The sequence below is a fragment of the Ciconia boyciana genome, chromosome 4 (genome assembly GCF_034638445.1).
Source record: "Ciconia boyciana chromosome 4, ASM3463844v1, whole genome shotgun sequence".
Taxonomy (NCBI): domain Eukaryota; kingdom Metazoa; phylum Chordata; class Aves; order Ciconiiformes; family Ciconiidae; genus Ciconia; species Ciconia boyciana.
In genome coordinates, this window is record NC_132937.1 from 84277957 (window position 1) to 84286814 (window position 8858).

Sequence of the window (8858 nt, forward strand, 5' to 3'; positions counted from 1 at the left end):
ATTACTCACTACCAGCCCCTGCATATTGTCAGAGAAGTACATGTGTCAATCTTGCGGCAACATAATACTTTGCAAAGAAGTGGGAGTTGTCCCCACCAACCGCCACCTTAAATCCCTTGAAATCAACCACAATTACTACCAAAGAATCTGCAAAACAATGATATAATTCTATTTTAGTAAACAACATTATTTTTGCTTCTTCTTAAGAAACAATAAAGGAAATGTTTGGGTCTGATGAAATATTAATTTACAGATTTTCCAGATGCTGCAGCAATTACAGCTATAGGAAGCTAATACTTCTTATAGCTACCTGTGAAATCCTATGAGGACATCCTCCACATGTTCAGGATGTGTAAGATCTTTAAAAAATAAGCAATTAACTCTTTAAACTCCACTCAAGGAATAGCATCCTAAACTGTTGCCTTTTGAAAAGAGTCAAAGTCCTTCTCTTCTGCATATACTTGTCATGATTATGTCCAGACCACCAATCACTAAAACTGATGTAATGGCAAAAAGGCGTAATATAGCTTGTATGAAAAAAGTGACTTTCCAAAGCACTATGCAATGCTTATCCAGTGAGCAGTTATCAGTGATACTATTGCACCATGTTCTTGTTCAATTGCACTGGAATATGTACACTTGCAATAGGATTGACAGCCTAAGTAGGACTGCAATGCACAATGACACTGAAAACAGGAAAAGTTCTGTTCTTCTGCGACCTTACTGCATGCTCTGCCTTTTCGTTTTCTTCCTGGAGTCAAGACTCAAGCAATGAAAATGCAGCATGTTTTCTCTGCTCTATTTTTTTTGTTCTCTCTTTAGAGAAAATAATTTTCTATTCTGACATACTGTTGGGATCACTTATTATGAAAAGGAACTTGCAAAGTAAATGTCACCCACAATAAATGCGATAGGAGAAGATGATAAACAGGTGGGCAGGAGTGAAAGAATTTCTGATATTAACAAAGCAGATGAACATGTGATTATATAAATCTATTCTTTTGTTTGTTAAGAAAAATGTTAGCAATTCCAGATTATAGTCCCAATTCCTCACCATTTTAATCTAATTGTATGATGCTCTTTGCCTTGTTTCTTTTAAAGACTAAAGCTAAAATATTGAAGTTGTTAATAAGACATTAAACTTTGCTGTGATGTGATCTAAGCTCTCCATTGGTTTGCATTGCTCTGGTCGTTCACATTCATAACTTCAGCCTGAAATATTGCCTTTTAATGGAGGGGAACCTTTGTAACCTACATTTGTGAGAGGGATAATGCTGTCAGAATGAAAGTTTTACCCAGCCATCCATAAGAATTAATAGTCTATTCATTAAAAAAATGGACAAGTCAAGAAGCTTAAAGAGCCATGCTCATTTCATACTAACCATTTATCTGCAACTCTGGTATTTCTCTTAAATTTTTGTTGACTTAAAAATATGTTTCCTCATACAAAGACAACTCAAACTATAGTTAAAAGCAGGTTCTACTTCTGGTCATTTTGGAAGCAGAAATCACTCATTTCAAAGAGCATTGACCTTTTACAAGATTCTTGCAAGACTTAATAGCAAAAAATGCTTTATATGTCTTTTGTCTTAGCATGACTCATGATTGCCAGTTAATCTGGATAATCTTTTACTGGACATCATTAGACATACACACCAAATCCATTAGTTCTATTGGTGTGTTTTGAGAATTAATATACCATTATATTTATACCTGTCACCTTACAAACATCTCAAGCTGCATCTGTTTCTTGAGTGATTTGGAGCACTGCTAATAGGTGACAATTTTTGTTTCCTAAACACTGTTACACACCCAATCCCTAAAGAACCTGACTCCCTCTTGCAGTGGAGACTTTAGTGAGAATTGCAATATTTCGTGTTGCAGCAGCACCAATTGATCCTGTGCTCACCTACCAGCCAGAGCAGAAGGAAGCTTTCTGAAGATTGGCCAAAAGCAACATTATCATTTGGGCCTTCTCTAGACCTCTGTTTTGAAGGAGCCAGGCAACCCTGAAATCTGTAAGGTGCATTTCTAATTTTCAGTGTAGAACAGTGTCCTGAAATGTTAGCTCTAACCTTTAAGATCAAAAGCTTTTATTGTTGTCTGTCAGTGATAGACCTAGTCAATGTAATTAATGTGTTTGACGCTTTGGCTCTCCAAAATGTAAAATAGCAAGGCTTTACCAAAAATACTAGTTGGTAGCCGCAGCTAGAGCAGTACATTACAATTTATCTTTGAAGTAGATTACATCATGCCAATAATTCTTCCTCACCTTTTACTGCAAGTCTACTGGAGAATTCACTTCATGTAAAGATTCATTTAAAAATTTCAAAATGGCTAGTATCCCAGAAGCTTAAAAATTAAGGGACTGCCAATAGATTTTCAGGATTCAAAAAACAGCCTGAGCTGCTGTAAATGGACCTCAAAAACTGCAAATCCTATTAATGTGGTGCAACTACAAAAGGTAGAATGAGGCATACAGTAGGCTGGAGAATTCAAATAATTTTGGGAACCAATATGATTCAGGAGATTATTAGAAGTGTGATATGAGCTCTTAAAATTGCGTTTGGTAGGAAATATTAAAAAGGAAAATGCAGTTGGATTTGAACCCCTCTACTGGCTCTTTATTTCTCTGCTGTGAGTGTCCAACATAACACTCACAAAAATCAGAGAGAGAGATAGCAGCATGGCTTCTAAGGCAAGTACCCAGCAGGGGTTTGAGGACAGTAAGTCACTGACCCCACTCCTTCTCTTCCCAGAAGAGGAGCAGACATTTTAGACAGAAATTTGGAGATCCAGGACAGGATGGAGGATAAGCTCTTGTCCAGCCTTTTAAAACAATGCTGTGAATTCATTAAGGTTAAGCTAGGTGAAATATTATACCAAAATATTCTATGGCTAAATGTTTTGCCATGCAGGATTGATCTAAGGACAAAGTAGACAGTTAGAGCCTACATCACCAGATAGTGGAACATGCTTACCTGAGAACAAAAGTACCTTTATCTTCCCTTCACTCCTGTGGCAAAGCTATGTGTGATGTATGTCAAGAATTCAAGAGTGTACGTAGGGGGAGGAAGTAGTTTCTGATCATGCTTTTTCCCCAGTGATGAAAATTAAACCCTTTCGTTTCAGAACATGTTATCATTTTATCGTTTCAGAACATTTTATCAAATTGTTCAAATTTATCAAATTTTATCAATTTCAGAACACTTTATCAAAAATCAGAGTGATGTAAGAAATGCCAGAAAATTCATGTAGGTAATACCCTTTTCTTGTATGCGTTTTCCCAGCAGAATATCACAACCTATGTGGTATGCTACTATACTTAGCAACATATCGTACCTTTAAGAAATTGATGTTTCAAACTGATTCTGCCTAGCATTCTAACAATATTATTTCCTAGCACCAGAAAGTAGAAAATAGTCACTGACAAAAAGCCAATGCAGTCTATCTGGAAAGACTGAGAGCATCACTTCAAGAGGAAAATTATTGTATGGAGTTAATGTAGTATTCAATATAAAATGAATTAGAAAAGCTCAGATAGAAAAAGATATATATGGAAAATAAGAAAAAATACTTCAACAAAATCCCTATGAGAGGGCAAGATTTGTATGATACTTATTCCCTACTCCTTTTTCTTATGAACATATATATGTTGTACTTGTCAGTTATTCTCCCAAGACGGTCCTTGCTTCCATTAATTTCCCTCTTTTATGATTTCTCCCACATTAATAACTCCAACATTTGTCACTGTTGCTAACCAGAGTGTTCTCGAGGAGGGGATAGCTACAGACCTCAGCTTCATTCTGCATGTGCCACAAAACAAGCAGCACCAGAGACAGAACCTTGGCTGCAGACTCAGATACCGTCATGGCCCCGAGCAGGTGGCTCTGCCAGGAGTTGGCTACAGGGGTCCTTACTGCTCCTGATCTTGATTTGCCAGCTCAGCTTTCTGGCTTGACCTTGGCCCAGCCCCATGACCACCACCTTGCCTGGTGATGGGGACGGGGAGCTGCCCCCTCCACCTGCCCTGCACCCTGGCTGGGGGCAGTGGAACGGGCCCTGGCTAGCGAGACTTGCCCTGTACCCCACACCCCAGCTGGCCCTTGTGCCCCAACAACCAGACCAAGAGTCTTTATGTATTTGCATTCCAGTGGCTGAAAAAAACATTTACGTTTTGCCTGTACTCATTCTTTTTGAGTTGTACTTTTCACTGGCATTTGCAGCACTTCCAAAGACTACAGTAGAGAATACTACATTTGCATATTAAAAAAAGGGAAATAAGCAATGTTTCTATTTACGTTTGCCAGAGTTTCAAGCTAACAATTCAGTGGTGGGTGGTAGAAGGCAGTGTCCCCACAAGCATTCAACTTAAATAGTCTTTTTAGTCTCAATATTTTTCTAAACCCATCATCATGTAAAAAAAAAACACACAAAACAATTAAACTTGAACTCATCTCAATTTACAGCTACTATTTGTTTTGAAAAGTTATTATTTACATTACTAATGTGTTGCTGTCACTCCTAGAACTCAGAAGTCAAACCTATAGCATTGCCATACAGGCAAGTGAGTGCCAAAATGTTCACAAGCAGCAGTCTGTCATTCAGTTCACACCTGCATACAATGAGTTTCACTAAGAAGTCATTTTCCTAGTATATTACAAGGACAGGGAAGGAAATGTTTTTTATTGTCGGGCATATATTTTCTGCTTTTTTTCCCCTCATTCTACGCTGGGACAAAACTGGGACTTTATCTGGTAAGTGGGAGATTCTGATTAAAGTTCATAGTCTAAATCAGAGCAAAGCAGAGAGATGAAAATGTGATTCCTTATGTTTAAGCTGAGTACCTAACTGAAAAGCAGAATCATATTTTAAAACAGAGACCTCTGTTTGCTTCAGACTGCAAAGTTTTATTGAAGCTAGTAAGCTGAAATGTGCACAAATATCTTTAGCAACAAAAAGAGGTAACTATGTTTATGTAATACAAGTTATATATTACAATGATAGAATTTATTAACCAAATGCACTCTGCAGCTGATTTCACTTCTGTCCCATGAACTATTCATTTAGAGGCAGCTCTTAGTGCATCCCCGAGGCTGAGCTTGAGTGGCCAGGAGGTAGTAGCTGAACATGCCTTGCACTCCGGCTGCTGAGACACCTTGACCCAGGCTAGGCTTGGGCAACCAACCAACCCTCCCGGCTCTGCCAGGGTGCTGCCAGGCCCATAGGCACGAGCACACATGCCATTGCTGACAGCACAGCTGCAGGACAAGGCTCCCAGACCAAGACCAGCATACACATAACATGAACAGCAGATCAAGGAGAAAACTGCACTTTTACTGCATGCAGGGACAGCTGAAAAGTGGCAGCTCCTGAGAGATCCATGGCACTGGTGATGTCTTTGTGCTGCAAGAACAGCAGGCAGGCATTCAGACAAAATGGCCCAGAGAAGCCCTGGCAAAGGGCTGTGCTCAATGCAGCTGAGTAAGGCAAAACCTCCCTGGGGACCAGTGCCCATCTCCCCAGGGGAAAAAATTCCTTCCTGACCCAGACCCAGGGCATCAGTGGCATCTTTATACGGAAAAAGAAGCATGTAATTGCTGCAAGAGCAGCAGGCAGGAATTTATCCAAAACAGCTCAGAGGAGCCCTGGCAAGGGGCCGTGCTCAATGCTGCAGAGGAAGGCAAAACACCCCCAGGGACCAGTGCCAATCTGCCCTGGAGGGAAAAATTCCTTCCTGACCCCAGAGCTGGCGATCGGCTGTTCCCTGAGCGTGTGAGCAAGACCTGCATCCCAGCCCCACGGGGTGGTCACACCTACCAGGGATGCCACCACTGCCCGACCCCTTCCCTCCCGCAACCCGGACCCATCTCAGGAGCTTCCGAGAGTGGCAAAAGCCCCTAGACAGATCGGCCTTAGGGGTGAGAATCCTTCCCGTGCCCGGCAGGACACCAGTGGGTGCTCCAAAGCACTGGGGAAGGTGCTGGCTCCGATATCCCTTGCCAAGTCTTTGCAGCCCGTTCCTTACTGACGCTGCCACGGGCTCTGCAGGGGATGAGGTCGGCGAGCTCTGCGGTGCTCCTCAAGCACCAAGAATGCATTCCCAGGGTCTTGGCAGGCCACCAAGCCAACCTTTGCCACTGCTATCCCACTGAAAAGGCCTGATAGCCATGGGCACCTCCAGGTGTTTCTTGGCACTTCTCCCCAGGAACTTGTCTCCATTCCCCAAAGGAAGGATGAAGCAGGACTGCCATCCAGCAGACGCAGATTTGAACATGGCCCTGCCAGAAGCTGGGATTGCGGCAGAGAACTTCCAGGAGTCTCATCCAGCCTCGAGTCTTCCCCCCTCAGCCCCTCCAATTAATCCCTCTGGCCCCTCAAAGATGACCTCTCCCATGCCATGGGGCAGCCCCTGGCCAGCTCTGTCCTGATGGCACAGCATGGCAGGCTGGTGGTGGGGCACGGGAGGATGCCCCTTTTATCCTGCCTGGGCATGGTGACGCCGCGTTGCTGGGTGGTGGCACTGTGACATGGGGGTGGCAGGGCCCCCAGGAGGAAGACCTTTGGAGTACTGGCCCCGAGGCGGTCCCTGCACCCAGGGGCTGGGGGCCGTCCCTGCCCTTGGTGTCCATGCACTGGGCACAGCTGGGACAGCCTGCTGGGCTCCCTCCCTGTGACCCTGTGCAGCAGGCTCCCGGTGTCACCACGGCAGGGCCAAGAGCCAGGTCACAGCTTGGCCTTGGCCAGGGGCTTCTCCTGCTGCGCCACAAGCAGCCAGGTAGCTCGTTAGCTGAGGGCAGCGTTGCCTGTGCTCACAGCCTGGAGGAGTCCAGCAGAGCCCTTCCCCCTAGGACCGAGGGAGCCCCGCTTCAGCACAGGGCTCGGGCACTCCTTCTGCAAGCCACGCTCCCTCCCCAGGGCTCGTGTGAGCAGAGGACATCATCCAAAGTCTTGCTGTAACATGAAGTCCTTGCAGTCATCTCCTGCTCTGCTCGTCCTGTTCATAAAGCTCAGTGGCTGGACCAGGGAGCGTGGGAGACACCCTGTCCTGCCTCGCACCTCTGCAGAGTCACCTTCCCAAGCAATGGCCATGGCCTGGGCTTCTGCAGGAGAGGGCAGCCAGTGCCTCTGGCACGTGGAGGGCTGCTACACTTCAGTGCAATGCTTCAAGCAACAGACCACAGCACGTGCCGCTGCACTGAAGCTTCGTGCTGTGGACCCAGCTGAGACCTTGGTCCTTGGGAAGAAAATCTGGCCTGAGAAGGCAGGCCAGCCTTTTTGCGACTGCCACCTTGAACCAAGTGGCAAAAATGGCGTCAGGCTCATTTTTGTTGGGGCTCCTCCTTGTCCCCATTGCACAAACACTGTCTTGAGTGCTCCAGGATGGAGAAGTCATGGGGATGCCTCCTTGTTGTTTCCTTCTCTACTCCCCGCAAGCTGTGAGTGGCACAGGAGGAGAGTTTCTCAAGGCAGAGCTGGGAGTGTGGAGCAGAAAGGGGGGCAAGTATGTGATGTGCAGCAGGGCTTTGCCCACCCCCCTGATGCAAGTGCCTCAGAAGACCTGGATGGGAAGAAATGCGGGTGTGTGGAGCACCAGGTGCTGGAGGCAGCTCGTAGTGCATCCCTGACCACAGACCCAGGGCACAAGTGGCATCTTGCCACTTGTGGGCAGTAACTTGGAAAAGCCAGCCTGAGAAGGCAGGCCAGCCCCTTTGCCGACTTCTACCTTGCCCCGAACTTCAAAGATGGTATGATAGGCCAAGTTGTTCCTTCTGGGATTAGAGCCTGTCATCCGCTGAAGTTAGAAAAACATGTTTCATGACTGCAGTAGTTTTCTCTAAGCTTTTTGAGTTCACAGCTGTCCTCCATCTCTGGGGTGCCCCTTGGAGAAGTCTGTCTGGGACTGGAGCATCTCTCCTCTGAGGAAAGGCAGAGAGAGCTGGAACTGTTTCACCTAGAGAAGAGAAGGCTCGAGGGATCTTATCAATGTATATAACTATGACAAGTTGAATATGGGTCAACAGTGTACCCTGGCAGCCAAAAGGGCCAACCGCGTCCTGTGGTGCATCAAGCACAGCATAGCTAGCCGGTCAAGGGAGGTGATTGTCCCACTCTACTCTGCAGTGGTGCGGCCCCACCTCAAGTACTGTGTGCAGTTTTGGGTGCATCAATATAAGAAGGACATTGGAGGAGTGCAGGAAACCCTTGGAATGGGAGAATAATATCTATCTGTTAAAGGACAGGGAACAGTATTTAAAGAGAATGTATAAATCTGTATGTTGGGTATAAAGATGGTTTAAGTTGTAAATGTTGGTAAGAAGAGATTTCAGTAATGAGAATTAAATACAACGGGATGGTTAGAAGATATATAAATGTATTCAATTATGTGGGACCTGAGCATGATGCAAATGGTTTGGAATAAGGGGTGGAAGTTGTATTGGATCTGGCTAGGATAGAGTTAACTTTCCTCATAGCATCCCTCATAGTGCTGTGCTTTGTATTTGTAGCTAGAAAGGTGTTGATAACACACCAGTGTTTCAGCTGCTGCTGAGCGGTGCTTGCACAGCATCAAGACTGTCTCTCCAACATCCTCCCTTACCTCCAAAGGCTGGTAGGCTGGAAGTGAGCAAGAGACTGGGAGGGTACATAGCCAGGACAGCTGACCCAAACTGATCAAAGGAATGTTCCATATCATATGAAGTCTGCTCAGCAATAAAAGCTAAGAGTGTGAGGAGGAAGGAGCAGCAGAGATAAAGTGTGATGAACTGACAGTAACCCCCATTCCCTGATCCCCTGCACTGCTCAGGAGGAGGCAGTAGAGAATTTGGGAGTGCAGTTGAGCCCGGGAAGAAGGGAAG